Source organism: Halichoerus grypus, chromosome 5, assembly GCF_964656455.1.
Source record: "Halichoerus grypus chromosome 5, mHalGry1.hap1.1, whole genome shotgun sequence".
Taxonomy (NCBI): domain Eukaryota; kingdom Metazoa; phylum Chordata; class Mammalia; order Carnivora; family Phocidae; genus Halichoerus; species Halichoerus grypus.
The window spans coordinates 90948921-90960838 of record NC_135716.1 but is presented as its reverse complement, the minus strand read 5'-3'; the positions used below and the strand labels follow the sequence as shown (position 1 = coordinate 90960838).

At 45.6% G+C, this 11918-nt stretch overlaps 1 long non-coding RNA gene across 2 annotated transcripts; it reads right to left on the bottom strand.

Moving 5' to 3' along the window:
• Positions 1–1551: 1551 nt before the first annotated feature.
• LOC118522178 (uncharacterized) lies at positions 1552–11918 on the bottom strand. Of its 2 annotated transcripts, none has more exons than XR_013447530.1 (3): positions 11819–11918; positions 3526–3696; positions 1552–2612 (listed from the first exon to the last, which is right to left on the bottom strand). It is a non-coding gene; the product is annotated as an uncharacterized LOC118522178 (long non-coding RNA). The 2 variants fall into 2 exon arrangements; XR_004910514.2 differs by having other exon boundaries at positions 1552–2609.

Sequence of the window (11918 nt, the reverse complement as noted above, 5' to 3'; positions counted from 1 at the left end):
CCATGACTTCATTATAGTCTTCCTCTTTCTATCAGGCTATTATTTTTAAGGCTGTGGACCACGAATCCCTTTGATTCTAGATTCTAGATTTGAGAGCTTTTAATGGCACTTACCAGAATAGAACTTACTACAGCTTTAGAGTCACTGCTTATGAACGTATGTTTTTTTGGGGGGGTTGGGGGTCAGAATATCTATCTTTTTCACTTTTAAGTTCCTAAAGCACTGGACTGCTAGTCAATTTCGATGGCAGGCCAAAGGCAGGAAACATCCCTTATCACTTTCCTAACATCTTACAAATTGGATAGATTTAGCTTTAGTTTTCTACTCTTCCTGCTGTTCAAGGATTTTAGGATTGTGTAATGACAATACTCCACAAACCCCAAATCCCAATACCAACTCATGTTTTAGCTAAGATAGGCAAAATGGCTACCGAAAGTAGACCTAAGAATTTAATCATGCTAAGACAAAAGAAATGAATTTCCCTTTGACGTAACTGTAGGGGATAGATGCTCCAGAGATTTAGGGTCCCAGACCACCCGAGGCCATCTTCATAAACAAAGCAGCCATACTAATATTAGAGAATAGGCTGACTAAGAGCCTCTTATCCTAGAGCCTGGCCTCTGAAGAGGTTGTTTGTTTGTTTGTTTTTTAAAGATTTTATTTGTTTATTTGACAGAGAGAGAGAGTTAGCGAGAGCAGGAACACAAGCAGGGGGAGTGGGAGAGAGAGAAGCAGGCTTCCCGCCGAGCAGGGAGCCCGATGTGGGGCTCGATCCCAGGACCCTGAGATCATGACCTGAGCCGAAGGCAGATGCTTAACGACTGAGCCACCCAGGCGCCCCCTCTGAAGAGGTCTTGATGGAACCTACCCGCAGTCTGCACAGTAGATAGCTATGTAGGCAAAACTCAAAAGTTTTCAACTAATAGAGTTTCATGTGTGTGACAATAGAGCATCCATATAAGAGAATGTCTATTCCCTAATTGAGAGATTGGCTTCTTTCAATTCCCCAATCTGAACCTGCAGCCCCCGGGAACTCCTATGAGCTTTACACCAACCTGGGTTCAAATAGCCCCTACTTTCATTATTTATTACGTCTGTGACTTGGACAAATTACTTAACCTTTCTGAATCCCAGTTTTCTTAACTGTAGAATAGAGATGAAAAAACAAAACTACCTATTGTGCAGACATTTATATATATAATAGAATAGAATTATATATATATTATATATATATAATATATACATATAAAATGATGTTTGGCATTTTGTAAGTATCTATAAATGGTAGCTATACCTATTTAGAAGCATGTGATTAGGATGTTAGAACTTGGGTCTTAATTTGGGCAATCTGTGTTTGGATCCTCATACTGCCCCTTGCAATTGGTATCACCAGGGGCCAACTCTCTTCTTGTCAGTTTCCTCTTCAGTTAAATGGGGCTCATAATACCCATCTCAGAGTGTGGTTGTGAGGATTATATGCAAAAGAACAAGGAGCGTATAGCACAGCAAATAGCACATAACAGTCATTCAAGGTGAGATTATCATTTTTGTTTTTATTTTTTATTAAGAATATAATGTGTGCTCGACCAAGTTTGAAAAAGACTCAGTTAGGAAGGAGAAAATAAAACTCAGCTGAACTCCTATTCCTGGGGATGACACTGTCAGTATTATATCTCCATGACTTCATTATAGTCTTTCTCTTTCTATCAGGCTATTATTTTTAAGGCTGTGGACCACAAATCCCATTACACACAGGCAGTTCCCCACTCTGTGTTACGGAAGGAAAGCCAGAAGTCAATCGCTGTGAAAGTAACTCCCCCATTAGACACAAAAAGGCTTTGTTAATATATACCAAGTTGCAAGGGACTAGAGAGTAGCCTTTCCTAAATTAGGAGGCACTGGGATGATCCAGGGGCGTGGGTGGGTCGCCTCAGGCTAGTTCTGCCGAGGAACGTCCAGTGCTCATTCCAGTCAATAGGGTATTCTAGTCACAGAGGGGTTGTGAGATTTGGCAGAGAGCACAAAGCAAGAAATGCAGATAGAAACACTTAAAAATTGCAGCTTGGCACAGGGCAGAAATATAACCCCAAACTCTGGATTTACATATTCTGACATACCCAGTCAAACTGAAACAAAGATCAAAAATTTAAATTGGACAGCCACCAGTCAGGACTTATTTCTTCCCCAGTGGACTATGTAGAAATTGGCACTCAAGGACTATTTTTATAATAATCAGTGATAATCTGATAATAGAGTAACAGATCAGTTTGTCATTTTTAATTTCTATACCTCCCCTCACTATTATTGCTGCCTAGACATTTTGCATTTGTCTTTAAAATGTAAATTTACCTACAGCTATTCATTCTGCCTATTCTAAAGCCTGTCAAACAGAGATGAAAGAAAGCTGTATCAAGGCAAGTCTGAGATCTTCGTCTCAATCAGTAAAATCTTCCGTGGAACCTTGCACTACTCAAGCAAGACAGATCTGAGCTCCTGATATGGTTAGAAAATGTGACCTACTTTAAAACCCAGCAGTGTGTGTGTGATGAAATGAAAGTGAATTGTTTTGCTGAAATCTGACACTAAAAATAGGGCACCGGATCCTTCCCCTGCTGGAAAAAAAAAAAAAAACGGCATTAAAATGAGTGTGTGTCTGTATGTCTGGGAATATGTCTCCATAGCAACCATTGTCCCACCTCCCCTATCAACAGCGTTACCCCTTTCTACAGAAAGAGGTCATATGAACGCCTTTCCCAAAACCCCTCCCAATCCCTTACTCCATGAAATCTAATTAAAGAGTGAAATGAATTTTAGTGATGGTTCTAGAGACTGGGAGAAGTCCAAGGTTGGGGGGCGGGGTTGGGGAAAGATGGCTGGGGAGATGGACAGGGGGACCTGCCCTTCCACATCAGAGCCTCAACACACAACTCTGTTCTCATGTTTAAAAAGAGCCACAGCACCCACACTGAGGAGCTGCAAGGGAGTGATAAACCTGCCAGGCTACGATGTTATTACTTTAATGGATACAGGACTGGTTGAGCACTTTATTTCCACCAGGGCTGTTTTACGTGTATCTTCTTCCCTTTATGCAACATCCAATTTTGCTCAGACACCCCCTCCCCCTTTATTAAGGAGCATTGTCCCCATTTCCAATCCCACTCACACGAAGGGGAAAGAAAGCATCGCTGGGGAGAAGAGGACTGCCTCTAGAATGAGCTGTGTGAGACCATCACACTTATGAACAACACCCCCCAACACCCTTTTCTGTATAGACTAGAAGTCAGAAAAGAAATGGGGGGATGGAGTGGTTTGGGGTCTTCCTGACACTCTGGGGGGAGGTTGAAGCAGATTTGTGCAAACCAGCCTCAGGGTTGGATTTTTTTTTTTTTTTTTTAAGCCTCTGCTGGGGAACTGCCTTCTTCCTTTCCAGCAGCTGCATCCCCCCCGCCCCATCCTCCCCACAGCTTTACTGTCCAGTCAGCAGCCTCAGGCGCCCCCTCTCCCTCCACTCTGGCCATCGCTGACCTTGCTGTCTAGGCATCCGCGCCTCATTTCTGCATCCGAATGTTTTCTCCAGGTTGGATGTCAGTCTGGCGCTGAGCTGCATGGGGTCCCAGCTGGAGCAGAACTGTCCTCCTGTGAGGATGTGGTCAAGCCTGGGCTTGTCCCGCTGGGAGGCAGGACAGCCTGTGGGGCCTCAAGGGAAAGAGAGGAGAGTCAGTCACACGTAGTCTTCAACGCTTGCACTGACTCAACGGCACAGAGGAGGGGCGGCGTGAAGAGAAACACAGGGTTTGTCACCCGGACTTGCCTCCATCCTGACGGGCTGAGTGTGTGGGGGCTGCGTGCATGGGGAGACGGAAAGCCATGTTTTCACCAGGACAGAGTGGATGGGTGTGGGGCAGCCGATGTGAGACTCTGGGCATCCGCAGGAGACTCTGGGCATCCAGCTGTGGCATCTGCAGGAGCCACTGCCTCGACTGCCCTCCCTGCGGCTTCAGCAGCCCGCACCTCCCCGTCCTTGGAGGACACAACCAGCCTCTGCGTGGTGGCCAGTAGGCCGGCAGCTAGCACGGTAGGACTTCCCTCTTGCCAGCCCGCTGAGGCAGCCAGGACCACCCCCCCTCCACCCCCACGCTTGCCAAATACCCCCGAAGCCTCCTGGAGAAAACCAAGAAAGATTTGCAAGACCAGGTCATGGTCAAGCCAGAGAAATTTCTATGCTTTTAGTTTTTTGCCCAGGCTGATGTAGCTTCGGGCTTATCCACAATGTAATCACGAGAACTAATATTTACTGAGTGCACACTCTGGGCCCAGAATTTTTCCAAGCGCTATACATATACTAACTTAGGCGTACATTCTACATTCGCCTATGAAATAGACATCATTCTTATCTCTTTCTGACAGGTGAGATAAGTATACGCTCAAGGTCGTATAGCTAGAGAGCGGCCAAGTGTCTCCAGCCGGAGGCCACGCTCTAGCCTCTCGGAGTGAGATCTGCACCTTCACTGAGCGACACAAACCTCCAGTCTTCATCAGATTACCTTCATTTTTTTCAGAGTGCTTAGGAATTTTTTAAACCCCAATATCGTTATATAAATAACATTAAGAACGTGCTAGAATGGAAAAAAAAAAGCAGTGACTGTTAAAATTGCCCCTTTGATTCTATACATGCATGTTTCCACATATTTCACAGAGTGAACATCTAATTCTGTATTCTTTGGGCTTTTTCAGGTGACATTATAAGGATATTTTCATAAGGTTATTTTCTTACTGATTTTAACTGCTGCATAGCATTCCTTCGAGTTGATGTACCGTAATTCACTTAGCCAGTCCCAGTTTGGACATTTAGATTATTTCCAGCATGTCACCATTTCAAAAGGAAAAGACAAAACAAAACAATCTGGGCTCCCATTTTTTCCTTTTACTGACTACTTCAACTGTGTTTAGGCAGAGGAGAGTCAATTAATCCGTGCAATTGGAGCCATTCTGATAACCTTCGGCCTGCACCCAAGGTTTACTCAAAGGTTAGAGGTGTGTGAGCTGCAAGGATTTCACAGATGCTCTTCTTTATGGAAGGATTCGGAAGACGTGGAAGAGTGACCGGAATGACACTCATTCTGGAATGGAATGTTGCCGCCAAGGTGTCAGAAGTGGTGTGGGTAACAGAGACCAGCAGAGCAGGCTGAGCAGCAGACTTGCAGAAGTGACACTTTTAACTCGGTAACAGATGGCGCATTGGCCAGAGCTCAAAAGGTCAGGGCTCCTTAAACCAACGGGACGCAGGCATATGATTCAAATGCTCTCCTCAAGCTGAGAAGCTGCCACCATCCACTTGCCAAGGGCCGCGATGCCATGTGTGAATATGCAGGAGACGTGAATTATTTCTGCTCCCCTAACCTCCCTAATCTCTGCTATTTCATTTTCCTAACCTCAAGTAGAGGCCTTTAAAACTATGAATCATCACCAACTGCATTCCCAACTCCATCTGGGCTCAGCTCCTCTGGACTAATGGGAAAACCTCTCAGGATCTAGTGTATGTTTAGACCAGATGGAATTCAGCTTAAACCCTCGTAAAAAAATGATCCATCTCCTCATATCTTTTTTTTTTAAGATTTATTTACTTATTTGAGAGAGAGAGTGCACGTGTGTGTGCATGTGTGAGCAGGGTGGGGAGGGAGGGGCAGAGGGAGAGGGAGAGAGAGAATCTCAAGCAGACTCCCCGCTGAGCGCAGAGCCCCATGCGGAGCTCGATCTCACAACCCTGAGATCATGACCTGAGCCGAAACCAAGAGTCGGACACCCAGCCGACTGAGCCACCCAGGTGCCCCTCTATCGCCCCATATCTTAAAAGGCACCTCACTGGCCTCACCCTCATCCCGGCCCTGCCCTAAAATCACAGCAAGGCTCTGGCTTGATCATTGCCACCCTCCGGAAGCCCACCTCCCCATTAGACTCTAATTAAACGTGGCACGTTTAAAAAATAAAAAAGGTCTCCTCCACTAAAAGGTAGCAATAATGGAAGGGGATAGGCTGACAGCTTTTCCGTGCCCTGTTTGCAAGTATAAGCCTGGGTACTCCAACCAACTGCCGGCCAGGGCTTTTAGACAAGCATACAGACAACCCAAAGCCTGACTTCTGGCGGACTGGTACTCATGGTTTTAAGCCTGCCGAGAGAATTAACATTCAACAGCTGTGCATATTCACACTGCTGAATGCGTATTACACAATATTATCAGACATTCTCCTACGCAGAGCAGCATTATTGGCCCACTGGGTGATTCACGAGGTTCCAACACCAGCCACCAGAGAAAGAGACCTATCAAGATTTTGGTGATGAGAGAAATTGGAGCACGTGGTAACAGAGGAAGATAGACCAGATAGCTTTCCAGGATGGATCAAGAAAAAGCTTTGACAGGATGAGATATGATTTTCCTTTATTTGAAATGTTGCAGGTCTAGAGAACTCAGTGCAATTTGTTCCGTGTGTGGAACAATGCAGTGAGTCTTCCCACCTGAACAGCTGGGAAAGGGGAGATGTGAAGAGCATGGAGGGAGCCGGGTGAGTTCACGCTTGAATAAGAGGTTTTCTTGGTAACAAAATCACAGAGAAGGCTAGGGCCAGCCCAGGTCCAGAGATAATGAGCTCCTCTTCTGGAGTCTCAACTAGCTTAGATTTCCTTATATGCCACCTTGACCATGCCTGTCCCTGTAGCAAGAACCTTGGCCTCTGCCTCGATTTCTAGTCTTGAATAGGTTGTATAACGTACATCGTATATTAGTACAGCTGTGATGAGTATTCATTTCAACAAGGGGGTGCAAAAGGTGTCATTTTAACAGGTTGCATGATCAAAAAGGTTTGGAAGTGACTGGTCTAAGCAAGATGAACCCCCTTAGCCTGCCGTTCAAGGTCCCCTGCAATGATCTATTCTACCTCCTGTCCCGCTGTTTCACTTCTCAGCACACCACTGCAGTAAAGTGGATCCGATCATCCAGAGAGCCCTGAGTTGTTTGTGTTTTTTGTTTTTTTTTTTAAGAGGACACACCATTAAGCTTTATTTATTCGTTCACTAACTTTTTTTTTTTAAACCAATCACTATTTATTTATGTATCTATTTTTTTTTAATTTTTTTATTGTTATGTTAATCCCCTGTTTGTGTTTGTTTTTAACACTTTCTTGCTTTTGTGTTTTGGCTGGTCAAACACCCACAAATGAGGTCGTGTTTGCTTGGATCCATTGAGCCTCCAACCACTTTACCTACCAGCAGATTCCAGTCCTTTCCAGAATACCACCCTAATACCGTCCTAAATAAGCTCCCCAAGAGTAACTAAGATGCTCATAATTCTGAATGAAACAGAGCCCACTGTTGTCTGGAGAGGTGGTGACTCAGAAATAATCAACTCTCATGGACAAATGCTCCAGTTACTGCCTCCCCCACTCACAGCTGCCCCCACTGCTTGGTAGACTGCAGAGCATCAGTCATAGGAATTATTCCCAGCTGTGTACCTAGCCACACCCTTGGTGATAAGATATTGGCTTCACAAAGTAAAAATAATTCTGGGAAGTACAGTACGGGGATCCAGAAAACATTCCTCTCCTTCAATTCGTGCAGTCAGGGGTCTTCCCTGGGGCCAAGGGTGCGATGTATGTTCTGTAGCAGGTGCACTGCACAACGGTGCTCAGTGGGGCAGTAGATCAAGCCTTCAATCTGCTACCTTTTCCCAAGGTACCGCGTGGCAGACTGCATTTTCCAAACATGGCTGCTCGATATCTCCTATCCATCTTGTTCTTCTGACAACGTGACCTGGACGCTCCTCCCATCTAGTGGTGAGGCCGACCGAAATCCCTTCCCTTTAAACATGAGTAGATCTTTGTGATTGCTTCAATCAAGAGAGTATGGCAGAAATGACGTGTGACCTCTGGAGCTAGGTCATGAACATGCCATGCACTTCTACAGAGATCTCCCCAGACACTTCATCGTCTGTGGCACCTACGACGGTATGCGCCAGACTGTGGGCAAGCTGCCTAAATTCTAGGAACCTTCATTTCCCCATCCATAGAATGGGGATAATATTAATGCCTGCTACATGAGGATGAAATACAGCAATCCATACAAGTGCTTAGTGTAATGCCTGGCATATAGTAAGCACTCAGGGTCAGGAATTCTTACGATCACCACCTGCCATTTGGTAAGTGGCCAGCTAACATTTGTCCACTAATTAATCAAATTGTGCTATCCACAGACTGAAAAGAAGATAAAGATCCAATTTGTATCCAAAGGCACGGGAGGCTCTTTGTGTCCTGGCTTTGGTAATGCCTCCAGCCTTGAGCCTCAGCACCAGCGGCAGGTGCACCCCACCTACATGGCATTCCACTGCTGTGCCCTCTCCCCCCAGGCTTCTCTGCAACTTCCCTCAAACTCCATGTTGGCTCTTGGCATTGGCTTTCGCAGTTCCCTTTTCCTGAGGGATTCCCTTCAGCTCAACTAATTTTTTACCGGGACTTCAGTTCTCAGCCTAAGGGCACCTCTTTAGAAGCCTTTGCTGACCTCAAGATTAGATAAAGTCCTCATTCTGCATCCGCTGTTGTGACAGGAGTTCACCCTATGGCAACTGCTTGCTGATTTCTCTGTCTCCAGCACCCGAAAGCTCTGGGAGGGCAGGATTTGTGTCCTGTTCACCAGTGCATGCTCCGTGGGGGGAGTAATAGTTACTTAATAAACACTTGTTGAACAAATGATTGCAAATGAATAGGAACCCGGAAACATTAAACCCCAAATAGTTACATAATATCCAGCACCATCGCTTTAAGAAAACAGAGGCCTGTGTAATACATTTTGAAAAGATTTCCATCAAAACAGATTCAAATCAACTCTTGGCACTTAATGGAGTAAGCTTCAGTTATCTGCAAAAATAATTTGCTTGCAATGCTTTAACAGAAGATGTTAAGTAAATGCGAATGTTCTCTAGTTTTTTCATTGGCTTCTCAGATGGAGAAGCTCTTGGGGGGGTGGGGGATGGGAAGAAAAAAAGCACATAATTTCCACAATGCCAGGGATGGAGCACTGAACACTTAGTCGCACAATCAATATTTGATGACAGACTTGTAGAAATCTAAAGCTGAAAGGGACCTTGATGGCTGACAGAAGATTGTTTGATTGAAAACTGAACCGATTAGGAGCCTGGAGAGTGGATCTCAGAGCAGCTCTCCCTGGCCAGGGGAAGAAGGGAATACCTCTGTTGCTCCAAGGATCTGGCCTCAGGTGTCTGCACTGAAGAGCTTTCCAGGAACCCCAGCGGTCCCTGCCAAGACTGCATTTTCTGGTCTAACTGCTACAGCTTTCTGTATGGAACAAGGAAATCTCTGCAATACTTTTTGTCCAAATGTGATTAGCACAGCATTCTGTAGTATTCCTTCCCAAGGAAAGCACACCCTACTTAGGCTGGGAAAACACCCAAAATTTCCATTGTGAAAGGATCCACCAGGGTGAGGTTAACTTCAATTACTGACATAACTCAGGCCATTTGAATCTCCCACGGAAAGGTTTCTACCACCCACCCAAGGCTCCACCTTGGTTTGTGTGGCCAGAACCTGTTGGAGCACTGCATGCCCTAACCTGTGTCTGTTGCCTCTTATCAGAAAGCCCAAGACTATGACATAATGGCAGTACTGCACAGAATGCTGAATGAGTCTCCTCCTTGCCTGGGAAAGCCCTCTTCCAGACAGGATGTGACGTGTTGGTCTGGGAGATCTCGGGTTAAATTTTTCTGCCACCACCCAGGGGAATATGGAAGTTGGTATGTCCACTCACACTGTTTCTATCATTTCTAAACCTTCCTTAGGTTCTTCCCCACCCCCCCCAAAGGTACCACACTGACAGTCCTGCCCCACGAAATCTAGGATAGGTGATTCAAACACACATCAAGCTGTTCAATATGAAAAAACGTGGGGGTCCAAAGAACCCGAGCGGCTGGGTTGCACAACTCCAGGGGGCGCTGTTCACACACAGCTATTCTGCCAACAACCCAGAGTTGGCTGTCTCACATCATTTCTTAGTTCTCTTGGCACAAATATACCATCTCTAGCATTGGATTCCTAGGTGTCCCTCTCATCTTAGAGCCCCTTCCCCTAGCCTGTGACCTTGGGAGTTGACATTTCTTCTGGTTAGTAATAATAGCTTGCTTTCAAGTAGAGTGTATCTGGGAAGTACTTTGTATCACCGGAAACTCAATACTCCTTTGATGGGGTTAGGCAGTTACTGAGAACAGGCCCACAGAGGTCACTGACTCGCCAATGGTCACCCAACCCAGGAAAAGCAGAGTTCTTGACTCCTGGTTTATCGTTTATTCATCAGACAAAGGAGCTTTAGGATGCAAACAGTATTACCCTCCTAAGTGCTATTGCTGGCTCTCCAGTCAACCTCGAAGTCTCTCGTACTTATTTTGGGGACCCCCCGGAAGACTCACGTGTGCTCAGGCACGAGCCCTTTCAGCTGTCACGTGACATCCTCCATCCTCCTCTTCTCTGCTTTTCCATGGGTCCCGTGACGCTCTGCTGCTGGTGCTGGCAGGGAGGAACCCGGGAGCTAGTCCTCAATGCCAGAGCCAGAGTTGCCATTCTGGGTCAAGTCCACCATTCTAGAGTGGAAAGAGGAAGCGGGAGGAAGCCAGGGAACATCCCAACAGCCCCTACCCTTGTCCTGGGGCAGAGGGGCGCCACTAGAGAATGGGAGGGTTTGACACAGGATTGTGGGTCTCACTCTTTGGGATGACTCTTTTTTCCAATGTCTAAACACTCCCGGCCCCTTCATGCAAATCATCTGCCAGGAGGCTGTGCTTTTAATCCTCCAGATATGCCCAGACGCAGCTGAATTTCAATCAGAGATAAAGAAGATCCAGCCAAGCAACTGTCCAGGGTAGCAGAACACCACTGTTATAAATGGGAATGATTGCCACTTAATTCAGGTATCCCCCAAGTCATGGGAACATTGGTCTATTTCCTGAAAACACACAGCATGCTTGAGTGATAAATTTAAAAACACTGCCAGGTTGACCTATCTCTGGATTATACTCAGATACGCCTCCTACACATGCTTGATGCAACCAAACCCGAAGCCAAAAGTCACAAGTAAACGAATTCTGAACCAGAATGGGGCAACAGAGTGCCACTTACTGAGATTGAATGATCTAATTCTTTTTTGTTTAAATTTTAAACCCTTTCGTATTCCTATCATGAAGCTGCCTTGTTTAGAAAATTGTGAAAGAAAACTGAATTGAGAACAAGAACATCAGAAGAGAGGAAAATATTTTGCCAAGTTTTTTTTTTCCCCCCAAAACATCGAGTCTGTTTTGGCCAGTGGGTGTAAGTGAACAAGAGAATCTGTTTCTAGATGCAATTTTTATTAATAGAAGATCAGTTTATTTCTCGAGTCACTAAATAAATGTTGAACAAATATTTCAAAACAGTTCATTAGCCTGCCAGGTGCTGTCAATTTTGGTCTAGCGCTGATCTGCAGGCAAATCAGCTCACGTTCCTCCAACCTCAGTTGGCCTTCGGATTGCTGCCCTGTGGAGGGAAGGATTTAAAAGTCGAAGCCTAGGGGCACCTGGTGGCTCGGTCGTTAAGCGTCTGCCTTCGGCTCAGGTCATGATCTCAGGGTCCTGGGATCAAGCCCCGCATCGGGCTCCCCGCTCGGTGGGAAGCCTGCTTCTCCCTCTCCCACTCCCCCTGCTTGTGTTCTCTCTCTCTCTGTCAAATAAATAAATAAAATCTTTAAAAAAAAAAGTCGAAGCCTAACAAATGTTGGTTAATTGAGTACCTTTAAAAATCACATGAATCTTTGAAGTTCTTCCTCGGGAAAAGTAGACAGTCATCTGGAATGTAGAAATCAGGACTGCGCTAGGGATTGTGCCACGCCA